This window comes from Lolium rigidum, chromosome 4, assembly GCF_022539505.1.
Source record: "Lolium rigidum isolate FL_2022 chromosome 4, APGP_CSIRO_Lrig_0.1, whole genome shotgun sequence".
In the NCBI taxonomy this organism is placed as follows: domain Eukaryota; kingdom Viridiplantae; phylum Streptophyta; class Magnoliopsida; order Poales; family Poaceae; genus Lolium; species Lolium rigidum.
In genome coordinates, this window is record NC_061511.1 from 51554740 (window position 1) to 51572227 (window position 17488).

At 46.3% G+C, this 17488-nt stretch overlaps 1 long non-coding RNA gene and 1 pseudogene across 1 annotated transcript; both read right to left on the bottom strand.

Moving 5' to 3' along the window:
* LOC124647035 overlaps positions 1-5447 on the bottom strand; it is a 9652-nt pseudogene extending 4205 nt beyond the window's left edge.
* Positions 5448-8852: 3405 nt separating this feature from the next.
* LOC124706401 lies at positions 8853-10263 on the bottom strand. Its single transcript, XR_007004408.1, has 3 exons — positions 10174-10263; positions 9607-9667; positions 8853-9112 (listed from the first exon to the last, which is right to left on the bottom strand). It is a non-coding gene; the product is annotated as an uncharacterized LOC124706401 (long non-coding RNA).
* Positions 10264-17488: the final 7225 nt, after the last annotated feature.

Genomic DNA, 17488 nt, shown 5'->3' on the forward strand with positions numbered 1-17488 from the left:
ACGGGACGGGATGGGAAAGGGGACCGGAATCGACGCGTCGCACATGGACGGGTGCGGTCGGGTGGCGTGGAGCTGCTCGGGATTGAGTTTAATTCCATCTCCAGTTGACCAGGCTGTTTCTCTTGAAGGGGGCTGCTGCTGCTGGTGTATGTATGTCACGCTGCTCATTCATTGACGGATCGACTTCACATGGACCAACAAGGCACCTTTCTTTTTCTACTGTACGTCCCATTCCTGCGAATGAATTCTGGCCGACTCAGGGCATCTCCAGCGGCGCGACGCATTTTGGACGCCCAAAAGTGGTCGCGACCGTCCGTTTGCGTTGCCCCGCGGACATATTTTATCCGCTCGTCCGTTTGCGTCTGGGTGTGCTCCCACCGGGGCGACCCATTTTTTGAATTGCAACATAGTTAAAAACATTCAAAAGTAGTACATAAAAATGCATAAAAACTATACAAACTAGATCTATAGGCCTAGACTACTTGCTTCCTGACGGGCCGGCACCGTCGTTGCGTCGCTTCGTCTCCTGCTTCTCCGCCGCCTCCCACGCGGCCGCTATGGCTCGGTGCGCCGCCGCGTCCTCTTGCAGGCACTGCTCCAGCCTCGCGTTGGCGGCGGCGTCCTTGAGCGTCTCGAGGCATCGCCAGGTTTGCGTCTCCGCGGACGGCCCGATCACTTTGGGCCAGGTTTGCGTCTCCGCGGACGGTCCGATCACTTTGCGTCGCGCCGCTGGAGGTGGTGCACGACGCATTTTCGGTCACGGCGGACACAAACGGTCGGACACAAGCGGTCGCTCAGCGTCCGTTTGCGTCGCGCCGCTGGAGATGCCCTCACCGGCGGCGGCCGGGATTTGAGGATAAAACGTGAGTCGGGACTTTATGGGAAGTAAAAAGAGGCTGGGCATGGGCATTTGCTTACTATTTAGTCAAAAAATCACTACTACTTGCTCCGTCCCCACCAAAAGTGTCAAAATTTTGTTTAAATTCAAATGCATCTAAATAGTACTAGATAGATTCATCCAAATTTTGATAAATCTTAACCACTGTTGGTACTACCAACGGTGCAAGTGCCTCTTCGATTCATATATTAGAGCATCCCCACTCGTTGGCGCTCCCCACGCCCAAATCCGGCGAAATTTTCGTCCGGATTGGAGGAAGATTTGGCGTGGGGAGGAGTAGTTTTCCAGTCGTGTGCTCCCCAAGCGGCGTTTCTCGGGGAAAAAGAGGATGGCTCGGGGAATCCGGACGAAAGAGGAGACACGTGGGCGTGGGCGGTTGGTTTAGCTTCATCGGGAGTCCCCGGGAGACCCCGGGAAACCGAGGATGGCATGGGGAGTCCGGACGAAAATAGGCTCAAATCCGGACCAAAACGAGGAACCGGGGGCCTGACTGGGCCGTTTTTCGCCGTCCGGATGAAAAAAAGTGGCCGTGGGGGGCTCTGTGGGGAGACGAGTGGAGATGCTCTTACATACAATACAATTGAAGAAAGTGGTACTCCATCCGTCCCGAAAAGAGAGCTGCGCATGCTCTATTCATTTTACAAATTACAAATAAACCAATATATATTCTATCCGTTACAAATTTACCTAGTTTCATCAACATTTAAAATTCCGGCCACCGTCTCCGCCGTCCACCACGATTCCCATTCTCCCGCCCGCGAGCCATCACAGGGATCAGATCCTCATCTCACGCACACCAGCTCCTCCGCGATCAGATCCTCATCTCACGCGCAGTAGCTCGCCGGAGGCCTCCGCAGCAGCTCCCACGCCCGTCTCGTCTTCTTCCTGCTCTGGCTCACCTCCAATCTTTTCCGATGCTGCCGATCATCCGCTCCACCAGGGCGGCCGCAGGTTATCCGGTAGCTCGACAGGCCACTCCGGCAGCTCGTCTGGCAGATCATCAGAACCTCTCATTGCGATCCTCCGTTGATCGCTGCGCCACCGTCGCGAGTGCCGAGCTCCGCATCCTCACCATGCTCATGTCCCAGTCCTCCTCACCAGCTCATCGTAATCCTCCGAAGCTTGCCGCTACTCGACACCTCATTGTGCACCTCGACAGGCAGCTCACCGTGCTCCTACTCTGCTCGCCCGAGTCCACCACAACTGCTTGAGCTGGGTCAGATGATAGCACACCATTTTTCAGTATTTTGGCTGGATATTTATAACCTTCTTCCATGTTTCTTCCTCAAAAATTTCTGATTTGTAGTGAAGTTGTGAGATCACGCTGGAGGAATATAAAACAAACTACTCATTAGTCATTGAGATGCATCAACACAACAGCTAGCAAACTAGAATCTGAAAACTCAAAGTGCAAAAACACAATAACAGATTGGGAGTGTTAAGTTAAAATAGTTCAGAGATAACAATCAAGTTCATACAACCTGTAATCAATGTGATGTATATCCAGGGACTAAATTAAACTGATCTAGACAAGTTGGTATATACGATTTCTTAAGTACGCAAAAGGTGTATATGTCTTGGTGCGCTATTTGAATTATTACGCCACATAAAAAATGCAGTACCTCATAAGCGTGCAGGTTAAATTCAGAAATTGGCATGGTTTGTCACGGCAGGAGAAACTCCAGACATGGGAAACAAACAGGGTGAATGCAGGTTAGTTTAGTTGGGAGCAAAGCATCTTATTCTTACTGGCTGATACAAGGCCGATGCAGCAGTGGCAGTTTCAGTGCCTGTCAGAAAGGGCAGCCTGGCCAATATCCTGCAAAAGCATTAACATGGCAATGGTGATCGGTGAGGGTTCTAAATCATGAAAATATCCAATTGTAGTGTTGTCGGTTAAGCTGCAACCTAGAATAAGAAAACAAGTGGCGAAGTAGACGATTCACAGGTTTAAATGGCAACAAGATAGATTTATAGACAAGAAAGATGAACCCACAGAACAGTAACTATGAACCTGGCTTCAGATCTAGCTATGCAGCATTGACAAGCAGAATATGTGAGCAAGTTATTAAATCTAGAGGAAGCACATAAGTGAATTAACTAGAACTGAATGTAAAAGTTTGTTTAACCACTCACAGGCAACATCGCGCCAAGTGGAACTGTCATGGTCATGCACCTGTGATTTTTGTTCCTGGTTTGGGTTTTCCGCATTAACTATTTGACTCGTGTTTACTTGATTATATTCTCTATTTTCATGTTTGTTGTTACAGCATGCAATGTTTAACGAAACATGATCTCTGCATGTTAATTTTTTCACACCCTCAAACAGGGCCTTGTAGTCCTACAAAATGCAACAATAAGCACATTCAGTACAGACGAGACTAGAGACAAAGGCGAGCCATCAAGCAAAAAAAAAAAAAAAACACCATGATGAAATCAAGACATTGGATTTTATATGTTCATAACCTCAGGAGTTTGTTCCTTGCTGACATATCTAGCAATCTTTAGTGTTCACAGTATGTTCATTGACCAACAAAATGGTTCAATGAAGTGCTTTGTACGCAATCATCATTGATCAGCATAAATCCTTACTTACCAATTCAGACGAAAAACAAAAGCCTGTACCCACAAAAAAAAAGCCTGCATCCCTGATAAATTTAGCTACTACTACTGTACCTACACTTCTTCTATACCACAGGGCCAGCAGCACATCTCTCCATTCCGATTGCTTTACTCGCACGGAAAGAATACAAACAACTTGACTTGGCGGGAGGGCTCGGAAAGAATACAAACAACTCGACCTCCAGGTTTAACATTCCAAACATAGTATAAAAACACCGCCGCCGTGTCCAAACAAGCTCACCTTAAACATGTATCTACACCAACGAGAGAGACCTCCACCACAGCAACCTCATGCTTCTCCAGCCTCCTCCGTTGCCAACTGGAACCTGCAAGACCACAACAGGGCCAACAAAGATTAACCTCCAACCGGGAAAGGTTACAATTACTAACCATTAGTTCACCATCTCAACTGCCAAACCCAACTACAGCTTCAAAAAAATGATGCTAAGAGAGGTAATCTGTACATTTTGCACTACATCTTCTAATGGTGCAGAGGGCAAAGAAATAACAAAAAGCAATTGGGCCATTCGCAATAAACGGCAAATGAACCAATTATGCCCATTCGCAACAAGGACAGTACATGCATGGTGAAACAGATTGCCAGCAATACATTCTTCTACAAATTGTAACAGACAAAACCGAGACAAATACTGTATGCATTCAGGCTTTATAACTCACAAAATATCTAACTACTTTGCTGAACCACTAGTCCAGATCAGTTCCAAAAAGCTCCAGGTTAATTCATCCCACATTCGATGCAAAGCCAGATTTAAGCTTTACATTCAGCAACTCGACCAAACAACTAGTTTAATAAATAAAAGAGTATAGGGATCACCAAAAGCCACAACTGTAGGATCACAAGACCACTTCATCAGAGAAGCAACTCAGTATGGATGCGCACATTTAGGAATAAACTTTCCATGTACACAACAAAAGCAGCAGCAAGAAAATTAAGCTCCAGAAAATACTCCCAACACAGGACCAAAGCAAAAGAAATATATATACAGGTTCTTCCTTTGGAGCATACAGGTTGTCAAGTAATACTGATATGAAAAGGATCAAACAATCAGCCAATGGAAATGAACATTTCGATAACTGAAAAATGCCATATCTCTTCACCAAAGTAGTACTTGAATTCACTCAGATAATTGCATAAATTGAGGAAAGAAACAGACATCGCTAGTCCAAAAAGGCAAGCTTTGTTATCAGTTAAAATTTTGGAACTTTTATTATGTACTGCGTTCAGCCCCAACTACTTTAGCAACGGACCACATTCAACAAACATACAAGCTTTGATTTGGTAACAGACCAACACAGATTAACCTCCAACTGGAAAAGGTAACAATTACTAAACATTATTTCACTTATTGATTTGGATAGAGAAATGGTCACCTGTTTATCTCCACAAGTCAGTTTATCTCGCCCCTTTCCATCAGGACATCTTCCAGTTTGCTGCATCATAGTAGTACATTCAAAAAGAACAATGAGTAACCATCGATTGTCAAAGATTAACAAATCTGGAAGCTGTTGTCATGCACTCTTGAGTCATTCAACTTACCATCACTCGTCTAGTTTCATCCTTCAGTACTGCATGCTGTTCTTCTTGGCCACAGTCTTGTTTTCTTTCAGAACTTGTATTTCCTACATGCAGCACAAAGAGTGAGTCAGCAACACATTGCAAAATCTTTCACAAAAACGTGCAATGTGGGATGCAATCATAAAACTAACATTGGTCCTCACTCTAAATGGCCTATGAATTGTTCTCTTGAGCTTTCCCCTATGCTCTGTATTCACTGGGATAGCACATTACTAACATCAGCTTCCGTACTCTGTATTCACTTTCACTGGGATGCAAAATCTTGCCGATTTGAGGCTTGCTTTGTCAGCTGATCACCATACGACACATTCTCCTTGTCGCTGTCGTCATGATCGTTAGGCTGCAATGGTGTTCCTCCTCCTCACGCTTCCCCTATGAGGCTGCCTCCCAATGTTGCTCTCTTCAGTTCCTCCTCCTCCGATGAGCTTTGAACCTGAAAATGAACAAGTTTTTAGTACTGTCTATGCATAGCAAACAGCAAACAGTCAAAACAAAAAAGAAGCACAACTACTAAGCCTACACATCTACAGCAAACAAAAATAGAAAAATGGAAACTCTGAAAGATAGCATGTATGTCTCCTTTGTACCAACTTGGCATGCACTATATTATCTCTCTTTTGTACTCAATACCAAAATGGAAGCTTCAACACCCTTCAACTCGTACAAAAACAAGGGGCAAAAAATGAGGCGCTCATGGAAAGTACTACTGCCTAAAAGAAGAACATCAGGCACCATAACAGATTGCACAGAACTATACATGTGTATATTTACCCAGATATACACAGGTATACATCTGTATGCACCACCAACCTCATCCCTAATTGTAAAAGAAAGAGAAAAAAACACTGAAAGATAGCATCAGTTGATAGAGATCCAACTTTATTTTCTCCAATGAAGTGACAACACAGATTCAATGAGCATCGCTGTTATGCCTAATTTCCTATACAGGTCTAGTTATAACGATTTCTTTCTTTCTCTTTACCAATTTGAGTAGCGCTATCATAATTTCCAAAGCTCTCCTTTTTTGCTCTGATTTTAGATAGTAAACAACATGTACAGCAAACAAAATTAGGAGGCATACACTCAAACCTAACTGAACCAACCAATGCATGAAGCAATTCATGAAGCATCCGATGTGCTCAAATTATTATTCTGCGTTGGATTAAAAAAGGTGCAAGCTCTTACTACTTCAACACACAAAACAAACATAGATATGAATGAGGGATTTACTAGATCTCCTCCTTTTGGCAGAAGAAGGGCTGTCGGTGGAGGCAAGGAGCAGTAGCAGCAAGCTTGGATCATCAGCTTTGTCGCCTCTCAGGTCTTGGTCGGAACAGCGAGGAGGCTAGAGTAGGAGCACAGATGGTAGAGAAACGTACAATACAGAGCATCAAAGACCATGAACCAATGGAATCATCTACATCAGGCTCACAATGTGCATGAGAAGATATGGGAGTAAAATGAACAAACCATGCACATAAATCAAACACAGAAGATGCCCAACTTGAGATACTAGGAACCCTTATGCATCAAATTCGCTACAGAAAATATGACTAGTAGCAATATTCAGCACCCAAATAAATCATAGGCAGAGAGAGAAAAATTTCGACCTTGAGATACCAATGTCGGAGTCAAGGGCATCTCCCTTCCAGCTAGGACTGATCCTAATGGTTGCTCCCGCCTCTCTGTCCCCCACCACGAGCATCCCGCCGTGGCTGCTGCCAGCGGAGGCGTCGGTGAAGGCCAGGGTCGCATCTGCCCCGCGCGGAGCCGCCCCGGTCACCACCACCCGCTGCAGGGGCGCCACCGTCGTCGTGGACCTCCTGCTCCTCCGCCGGTGACGCCCAATCTTGCCTCCGCCTCACCAACATCCTCTGCCGAACCGCCGCCCGCCATGGAGGAAAAAGGCAGAAGTTTCTCCAGGGGGTGCCCGATTTGGGTGGCTCCAATCGGTGGGATAGAGAGAGGGGGTTCCGGGGAGGTGGTCGGCGGAGCGAGGAGTTGCCGGCGGCGGATGTGGAGGAGTTCGGTGGGACTGGGAGGGAGGAGGCGCTGGTAATGTGTTTCTGTGGGTGGGCTCGAGTTTTGCTCAACTTTGTTCATGTCCAAGGGCTAATCCCACGGATCAAGGACGAAACTTAAATTGAGCTACAAAATCTGGGAGTATATAGAATTAATGTGTCGTGATTTTAGGGGTGAGTTTTTTTTCCCACCCAATCAACTTCCTAGTTTATAGGGGAGAGCCATCATGGAATATTTGTTTTCCCCGAGTTTATAGCAAGTAATCCGGGTAATTAATTAATTTGGGGTGTGGCTAAAGTAATAACTTGCCAAAATGTTTTAGCCGCCCCGACAGAGGCACCGATGCAACGCCGCCAACCATCCCAGGCCGGCCGAGGCAATGCGGCGAGACGCCTTGCAATCGGCCGACCCTCCACCGGCGACAACCAAGATTACGGAGAGGGAAAGGAGAAGACCGACCTAGGGCTTACACCCATCTGGTCTGTCGCACCTCCACCGCCGACATGGCCCGCCGCCAGCGGCCACCACCACCATCACCAGAACGCCGCCTAGATCGGCGCCCAGGTCGCCGTCCGCCGCGCTGCCGATGCCCTAGGCGCGCTGCTCACGCCGCCGCGCATCGAGCAGCCAGCACACCGTGGTGCCCGGCGAGCGCACCACACCCAACTAGGGAGGATCCTTCCCGCGCCGATCCACCCCACCAGGAGACGAGCATGCCCCGCCGCCGCCGGCAACGACCAGGCAGAGCCTAGCCACGCCCCATGGCGACGGCTATCTAGGGTTTCCCCCCGTCGCCACGCGGGGGCGAGAGGAGGAAACCTAATAATCGTTCCGATCCTCAAAGTTTCCATATCAAACCATGAACACCAATCATGTTTTGCTGAACCTTTGTTTCTTGATGGCCCATGGCTGCCCTCCACCTAATAATCCTCGCGGCCGTCCAGTTCAATCAGATTTGAAATCCATCCAAGTGTTCGATGCTGGTGGGGGCCAGAGGCAGGGCAAGCCTGATTACGGGAGCGGATCATGCAGTACTCGCGGATCGTCATCTCATTGTCAGGTTGCTATTAAGTAAGAAACTAGGAACATCACATGTTGGGGTTTTTTAAATATTCCAAACAGTTTTTAACTCTGTAGCCTTGAGTCTGGTGCTTGGTATGCTGACATTTGATCATCAATATGCAGGATTTGCCCTTCAGATCACATGGTATGGGTGGATCGCGCGAGGGATCGATGTTCCATCTGGGTCAATCTGGAATAAGTCTGTATGCCGTTTCAACATTTTTTTTAGAGGACGTTTCAGCTAGATTAGTGGAGATTACCGCGCAGCTCAAAACGAAAATTTTGGCGCTATATTTGGAAACTAATTAAATCCCAATCGATCCAATTATTTCCGGGTCTCAGTTTTTCCCTTATTTCCCGCTATGTGTGCGTGTATGGTAGCAACGCTGCGTCTGTATGCACAAATGAAAGATAAGTGATATACTAATTCATCCTCCGCAAACCGATGGACCTTCTCATCTGATCGACCTGGTCCATCTGAGACACAAAAAAGTGCAGTTAATTAAGAGAAAGAAACTAAGCTAATAAGTCAATGCAAGTTTAATTAGCCATAGTACTCAAAATTTTGCCATGACCTTTCATCGTTTTGTAACATTCAGACCACAAATCAAACAATATAGTAGTAGAATAAATGTTTGTACAGCCACACGATCCAACCTTGCTGACAAGTCTAACACAAAGAAACTCGAGCTAGGAGCAACCATCACCCACGTGCACATTTACCAAATTGCTACAACTTCCAAAGCCTGGAGCATTACCAAAATGGATTTTACAACATCGAGTACTACCGAATATTACAAGGACCGAAAAGGTGTACTACAGATATAAGCGGACTACATACGACGGGACGTCTGGTTCGCGCTTCCTGACTACAGCACCAAGAAGATTTCTTGCTCTTCTTTCTTTACCTGCTGAAAAAAAGGAAGTTGTGTTACTCTTTCTTATTAAAACTAGGAACATCCAGCACAGGCATCAATGAGCTTCCTAACAGAATTCATTTTAGGAATCAGCTAAGCAAAACAATAATAATCCCGGCACTTATATGGATCGGAACTTAGCCACTTTAGTGCAGATCAGCTCCAAACAAGTGTAACCAGACACATTAATAATAGTAACTAAAGATCAAGGTTCAGCCCAAATTATATGAAAATTTTGGTTTAGTGTGGCTCCAGGTTCTACCTCTACCTCGTACAAAATTATAGCAAGTAGCTTCAAACATTAATCTAAACAGATAGCCTCAAACAAGTGCAACCAGCCTCTAGAAAGTAACGCAAAGCATGATCTCAAAGAAATGGAAAGGACATAAGAGGTGACACTCTCATAACACCAACATATAGCCATGGTATGGTCCTAAGCCAGCCTCAAGTAAATCAAGAATTGGTGTCATGGGTACCCGAGTAGTCACCTAAACCCACGGATTCGAAGAAGGAACCGCTGCCTACCTTCTGGGTCAGCTCCACTTATCCCTGAAATACAAAAACGAAAAGACAAATTATTTTGGATCTCAAGTTACAGGAATCAGGAACTGGTCTAATTCCAAACTTCTAATTTACACAAGGAACTGATAAAGCTAAAACAATTTCCAAGAAAGGCAACAGATCCTTATCGATGATTGATTCTGCGTCCTGTCTAGGACTTGTCAACAATTACTTCTTTCTACTTGTTTACAAAGATCAGCAGGATTTTATTTAACAAATAGAACCAGTCATTAAGCTACTTAGTAGCAAGGATGTTCCTTTTCCTTGAACAAGAACAAAACATGATGGTCAGATAGGGCGGATTTAACAAGAAGGATCAGATTTCGAAATTGGCCTAACATGTCAATAGAATTGCAACACACCAATACAAACATGGCGTGATGGTGTCACGGATCATCATGTCAAAAAACAAGACTTGTGGATTACTTGAATGTACTTTGGCACCATATCATAAATCCACGGAGTCTAGTGCCATGGCCCACCCGAGGACTCACCTAAACCCGCGGAGTCGAAAAAGAAGGCCACTGCATCCTTCCAGCCAGATCCGGCAGCCATCGCTACCTCCTGACCAGCTCCAGCTCCACTTCTCCCCTGAAATACAAAAACAAAAGGAAAATTTATTTTCGAGCTCTCGTTACATGAATCAGGGGCAAAGATATCATCTCGAGCACATGCTTAATCAGCGAGAGAACTAGCCAACAATCAACGTCATGGCAAAGCTGATTCATGGCAGCATACAAGTTTCCACAATCCCATCCTGGGACTGTTACATACAACACATGGCAAGTAGCCAAGCAAGAACTTAATTGTCAAAAGACTATATACATGTCACTACTACTGCTAATTGACTATATACAACGAATAGCTTAGCAGAACCTACACTTGCACGTGTCATATACATGAAGATATGACCAGAAAACTGTATACATGGAAGAAGAAATGAGGATAAAAAGGTACCAAGTGACTCTAGCATCTTATCACACTCATCAAGAATGAAATGCCTGACATTCTTACAACTATATGCTCACGTGTGAGAGGTGCACACTGACAATGTCATCGTGGGGAAGAACTAGGTTAGTGCACGGCAGGAAGATGGGGGAAAAGGCGAGGACCTTGTTATGTGGGCGTCGCCGTGGTCGGGTTGTGCGAGCTCCTCCTCCTGGTGCGTGGTCGTCGGCGTCTCCTTGGCCGTGCTGGCGAGCACACAGTGACCAGCAGAGCAGCAGCTGGGGGAGGCCGGCCATGACCCCCTCCAAAATTTCTGCACGGGACAGATCATGAACAATAGGAATAAAATCAAGGTCAGGAAACGGAGATCGGGACTTGGGCGAGGTGGGAGAGGTAGACGCGGACGCCATGGAGGAGGTCCAGCGCCGGGCGGTGCTCCTCGACGGCGACGGCGGGTCCAGGAGGCGATGAGCAAGGGTTGGACAGGGGGGCGGAGGGGATTTGGTGGGTGGGGATGTCCGACATTGAGGGAGGTGGGTGGGTGGGTTGGGTGGGCGGCGAGCGGCGAGCGGCGGAGGGGCTGGTGCGGCCGGCGTTGAGGCGGCGGCGGCGGCGACGAGGTTCCAAGTCGTGGTCTGCCTTCTTTTTCATGTGAATTGTGAAGTTGGCCCAAAACAAACCTAAACGATGTTCTCGTCTTGGCCCAACTCACTTTCCATGGCTTTTTTCATGTGAATTTTGGAATTTAAGATAGCGCGGGATTCTGCCAATTAGACGACTCACTTTACTCTATACGAGTGTCCAAAAAATGAAGGAATGTGCAGCGAGTATATATAGCTAGTACGGAGTAGGTAGTAATTGATAGTGTTGGATAAGTTGTGTTGCCCTAGTAGCTACTGCCCTACCTCTATACATGTAAGTGGTCACGACCACGGCTGCCCGTCAGCTTGCCGTTTGCGCCGTATTGATTGAATGTGTTTTAGATATTGCCTGCTTGATTCCTGCTTAGTTCCGCGGTGGCCGCCATGCCCCTTTTAAGCTCGCTAAACAACAGCCAGTTAGCGGAAACTCAGTAGAAACGCCAGGAAGTAAGCGGAAACTCAGCAGAAACTCTAGATCTTCAACTCCGCGTCAACATGTGCAGCCGTGGGCAGCTAGGTCCGCCGCACAGCTGCACCATGCCGGCAGGCCGTCGCCTCCCTTGTCGCTGTTGGCACCACGGACTTCGCCCCGCCCTCCTCATGTCGCTACCTATAACAGCTCCCCACATATCTCACTGAACACGGGCAACTCACCATGGACCTCGTCGGACGGGGTGGAGGTGGCCGGAGAAGGGGAACGGAGGGGGAGCGGGGGTGCCTGGGGCGGAGCAGCGACGACGGTGTAGTCTCTCCGGGTATGGCGCCCGCCGCCATCGCCATGAAGATTGGGAGCGAATTTTGCCGGCCATGGCCTGGAGCGGCTACGGAGTCTTCCAGTGGAGCCTCGAAGCGACGAGGTGGCGGTAGGTAACGCGCCGCGAGGATCCGTTATGTTTTTTCGCTTGACCGTGGCTGTTCACTTAAGCACATAACATGGGCCAGACTAGCGGCGCCGTGGCTGCCCGTTACCGCTTACAAGCATACGTACCTCCGTTCTAAAATAAATACCGTATCCTTGTTTAAATGTGTATGTATCTATTCGAAAATAAAACCAACAAGTACATCTTCGAAAATAGGGAGTACTACCAAATACAGCAGCACTCGTGTCGTAAGGCCCACCATAGACGAATATGTCAGACAGAGTTCAAACACGAGCTAGACGAGAAGTGAGAGACAGAATCAAAACTAAGAGTATACACCTCACGTGCTGAGTCCCACATCTAGACGCTCAAGCAAGTCACTGACACGGAACCAAAACCAAATGTGGCGGTCACATAGATCATGTATACGATCAGTTCATGGGTTGCAAGCCCGACCAAACCTAGCTAGCTGCGTAGCATCATCAGCTAGGTGTGTCGATCACTACATGTATCCTGCCTCACGTAGGGCCTGTTTGGTGTGGCTTTTTTTGGCTTTTGGCTTTGGCAAAAGCCACCAAAAGCACCTAAATAGGTGCTTTTTTTGGCTTTTGGATTTTGGAAGCCAAAAACAAAGATCCTATTCTTTTGGCTTCCAAAATCCAAAAGCCAAAAAAAGCACCTATTTAGGTGCTTTTGGTGGCTTTTGCCAAAGCCAAAAGCCAAAAAAAGCCACACCAAACAGGCCCGTATATAGGCTCAAAGCAATTGAATCAATCGAGGCCTCACAGTATATACGCTCCAAACTTGGGATTCAACCATACGTTCACGCACACGAGTTCAGTGAGTTTACACCACTGGTGTAACACCACTTTTTTTGCGGGGAACTGGTGTAACACCACTAACTCTATAAATCAAGCTATTAGAATATCTTCAAACGGATATTCACTTCGGGTCATACTAACTTTGTAGCACTTGATTAGACAGTCAAATTATTAAGAACGGCGACATTTTTATGATATATTGAGAATGGTAAAGTCAGCTGAGAAATCAGATTTAATTTCCATGCATATTAATTTAGACATTATTATATGCTTTTTCACCAGCTAAAAATTAGTTAGCGCCACGAATCAAAAATTAATTAATATTAGTGCTCAGAATTTAGTTATCATCAAAATTGGAATCTCTACATCATATCGGAAGTTTCGCTTGATTTCTAGTGTTTGACGAAACGTGTGCTCCTTTTAACCCGTAAAGTCGAGAAACCATGAATCGCAAGATCACTCTAAACTATAATAAAGTTTACGGATTGATAATTCTATGCTACGATCACCATATGTAGCAGGAGTGTCATGGGCAAAGCTAGCTAGAGTAGTAGGCTAGTACCCAAGTTTGGTTTGAAGGAAAGGAAATAGACGCTGGATTTAACAAATGCTTATTGCATGCAAAGGGCCTGCAAAACAGAGGAACACATGAAATCACGCCAAAACCCATTGAAAACTCTTCCCTTGTGGTATGGGGTACTAATATGAGTATATATGGGTTTTCTAAAGCGGACAAGACAAACATAACTTTGATGTAGCAGCCGATTCACAAATAGGACTATTATACATACAAGTTATGGGCTAATGGTGGATAACCTCAATTCGAGGCCATTGACCCTACTATTGTAAGAACTTGATCTTTTTTCATTTTTATGTTCTTATGACCTTTTGAAATAATGCATATAGAAAATTCACATGGAATCTCAAGTTCTGACGGGAATCCAATGGGTAGATGTTGTGGGGGCCATGGAATAGGGTTTCGGATGAAATCGAGAGAGCAAGGTTGTGAAACCCACCCATCTTGCATGTTCCTGTGACCTATTATAACACAAATAAAAAGGAAAGTCACATGAAATCACCACTTTCAACGAAGAGATGGGAGTTAGACGTCGTGGGTTCCATGGGACGAGGTTTCGATTCAAATTGCACGAGGAATGGTCAAAACTCTTATTCTCGTTGACTATCTCACGCGAAGATTCCAGACTCATAGTGCACTTTCGAGGCCACTGGCCGATCTCTTGTAAGCGCTTTGCCTCTTTTGGGGATTTCATGTTGCTATGACCCATTATGACAGAACGAAAGAGGAAAGCCACATTGAATCACCACATTCGATGAAAAGATACTAGGTAATATGAAATTCACATGGAATCACCACTTTCGATGGACAACTACAAGGTAGACATCGCGGGTCCCAAGGAACAAGGTTTCCCCTAAAATAGCGTGTGGAATGGTCAAAACTCTTACTCTCGTTCATGGGGGTGATATGGGTATTTAAATGTGGTGTAAATAAGAAATACCAATACATAACTATGAAGTGGCACTTCCTTCGCAAACATGACTATCTCGTGTGAAGTTTCTGGACTCATAGTGCATAGCACCCACTTCGAGTCCAATGACCAATCTCTTGTAAGTACTTGGCCTCTTTTGGATATTTCATGTTCCTATACCCATCATGCCACAATAAAAGAGGAAAGCCACATTGAATCACCACTTTCCACGGGAAGCTAATGGGTAATATGAAACTCAAATGGAATCAACACTTTCGATGGACATCTACAAGGTAGTTCGCGGGACCCAAGGAACAAGGTTTCTCCTAAAATACGCGAGGAAGGGTCAAAAATCTTCCCATTCTGATTGAGGTCATGATATGGGTATAGAAAGATGATGTAAAAAGACAATGCACAACTCTAAAGTGACACTTCCTTCACACTTAAAACACTATAAGTCACGACACTTTTAGACTTGTGGTGCAAAAAACTACGCTCCGAAGCGACCGACCCAACTCTTGCAAAGTGGTTCCTAGTTCACACAAATAACTACCCAAAACAAAAATTCTAGACTTATAGTGCAAAACGCTCACTTCGAAGCCACAAGGACAACTTTTGTAAGAACTTGGCCTCTTTTGCGGGTTTCATGGTATTGCGACCCATTATAACTCAAAAAGAGTAAATTCACGTGGAATCACCACTCTAGACGGAAAGCTAGGGGGAAACATCACGGGGCCTGCAAAATAGATGAACACATGAAATCACGCCAAAAACCATCGAAAACTCTTCCCTTGTTATATGGGGTCCTAGTATGAGTATATATGGGTTTTCTAAAGTGGAGAAGACAAACATAACTTTGATGTAGCAGTCGATTGACAAATAGGACTATTATACATACAAGTTATGGGCTAATGGTGCATAACCTCACTTCGAGGCCATTGACCCTACTATTGTAAGAACTTGATCTTTTTTTCATTTTTATGTTCTTATAACCTTTTCAAATAATGCATATAGAAAATTCTCATGGAATCCCTAGTTTCGACACGAATCCAGTGGGTAGATGTCGTGGGCCCATGGAATAGGGTTTCACATGAAATCACGAGAGAAAAGGTTGGGAAACCCACCCATCTTCCAGGTGTGAACATGACACCTCTACCGATATCCCGTCGTCGCGCGGTCGAGCCGCCACCACGCTGGTGACCTAGCCCCGCACCTCGCTGGCTACCGAGCATCCTTGCCGCCCTCGCTCCTCCTCCCTCGTCTCACCCTCCGGTGGTCCCTCTACACCGCCTCATCCCCTACATCCCGAATTGTCGCCCCCGCCAGCACCTACACCTGTATCGTGCGCCTCCGTGTTGGTTCTACGGCATCGCGTCGTCCCCCAAAACGCAGACTCCCGGGTCGTCGGACTGTGCTACGCCGCTCATGTATCATCCGACAACTCCGGTTCCCCACTCGCTTTTGCATGGAGCCGCCACACCGAACCTCCGCTTCCTCGTCATCGAAGGGCTCATCCGCGCACCTCCTCCGAAATCCGGATGGACGATGGCGCTACTCATCAAGGCGCCCCGCCGCCGCAGTGCTCCGTCCCCACTTCTGGTGTGGCCATGGCAGCAAAGGATGCAACGTTGCACTCGTTGCTTCTAAGTTAGGCAACATGTGGTGCGATAGCAGTTTGACACTTCGAACGGAGGCAGTCGATGCTACAAGGGTCAGGCGGGCGATGCTACTAGTGGCATACGATGGAGCTTCCACAAGCCACGACGATGTTGCGAGTGGCGTCGATTAGTGCTTCCCAGGGCGTCGGGTGCTGCTACCATCAGCTTGGGCTGATGTTGCGACATGCGACAACAATGCTACCACCGGCGAGGGAGGGTGCTACAAGGAGGAACCAACAGTGGCGCAAGGACCTTGCTAGAGATCTCGTAAATTTTCTTTCCGGTACTACAATAGAATAATTGGTTTCGTATGATTGTTGTGTTGTTGTGCTATGAGGTTCCTCAGACGAGGCCGGGTTTGGTATTAGTACATACTTTTTGCAACAAGGTCTCAAGTGAGTCTCCACGAAGTCTCCGGCAAACTCCGTGTCAATGAGTGTTTTCTTTTGGTTTTAGGTGAACACTTTTTTGGCTTCAATGAAGTAAAAAAAAGGGGTTATTTTTGCTTCAATAAAGCAAAAGTGGGATTTGCGGCAAAATTGGACATAGAAATTGATCTAATTGCTAAGGGTGGTTAGATCCAATGGCGGGAGACCTGGAGGCTATGGGGTTTTGATCGTTTGGACGATTGTCAGCACGGTGAAGATTGCAGGGAAAAGCTCTCCACCGCTACACCTTCAAAAACAAAAACAAAAAGTTAGAACACAATCATATGATTATTAATTTTTTTGTACGGTGTAATGTCATGATCGAGCCGAATATATAGTTAGCCATGCATATTTGTCCAAGATGAATTAGCCATTTCCTTGGCCACCGACATGCCACAAAAGTAGAGGCTCAATAAAATCTTCTCAACGAAATGAAAAACGCTCATCATCAACCTCAATAAAATGCACGTACTTTAAAGCAATGCAAATCCGTGAGTCAATCACGTCCTAGTAGCAAGCTCTCACGCAGGACGTACGCCATGGTTTGATCGTCATGGAAAAAAGGCAGGAAATCCACGTGAGTTAATTACTATGTGTCTCCTCCGCGATTAAAGCAAGTCCAGCAAGGCAAATCAATTAAAACAATGCAAATCTGTTGCCGCTATCTCCTCAACTCCTTATCTGGAAACCCAGCGGCGGCATGCATGGCGAGAGTCCCCGATATGATCCCTCCCTCTCCATCTGATGGCTGCCGGCTCATCTCGCGCTCGTCACGCGGATCGTGCCCCCATCCATGGTCTCTCCGCGTTCGCCGCTCACCGCCCTCCTCGCACCTGACCGCGCTCGCTCCCTATAAATTCTCTACGGGGGATTGTCGTCCTCATCATCCTCTAATTTCTTCTCATTCTTCATCCCCAAAATCCTCTTCCTCAGCCAAAATTCTGTCATCTTATCAATTCATAAGTC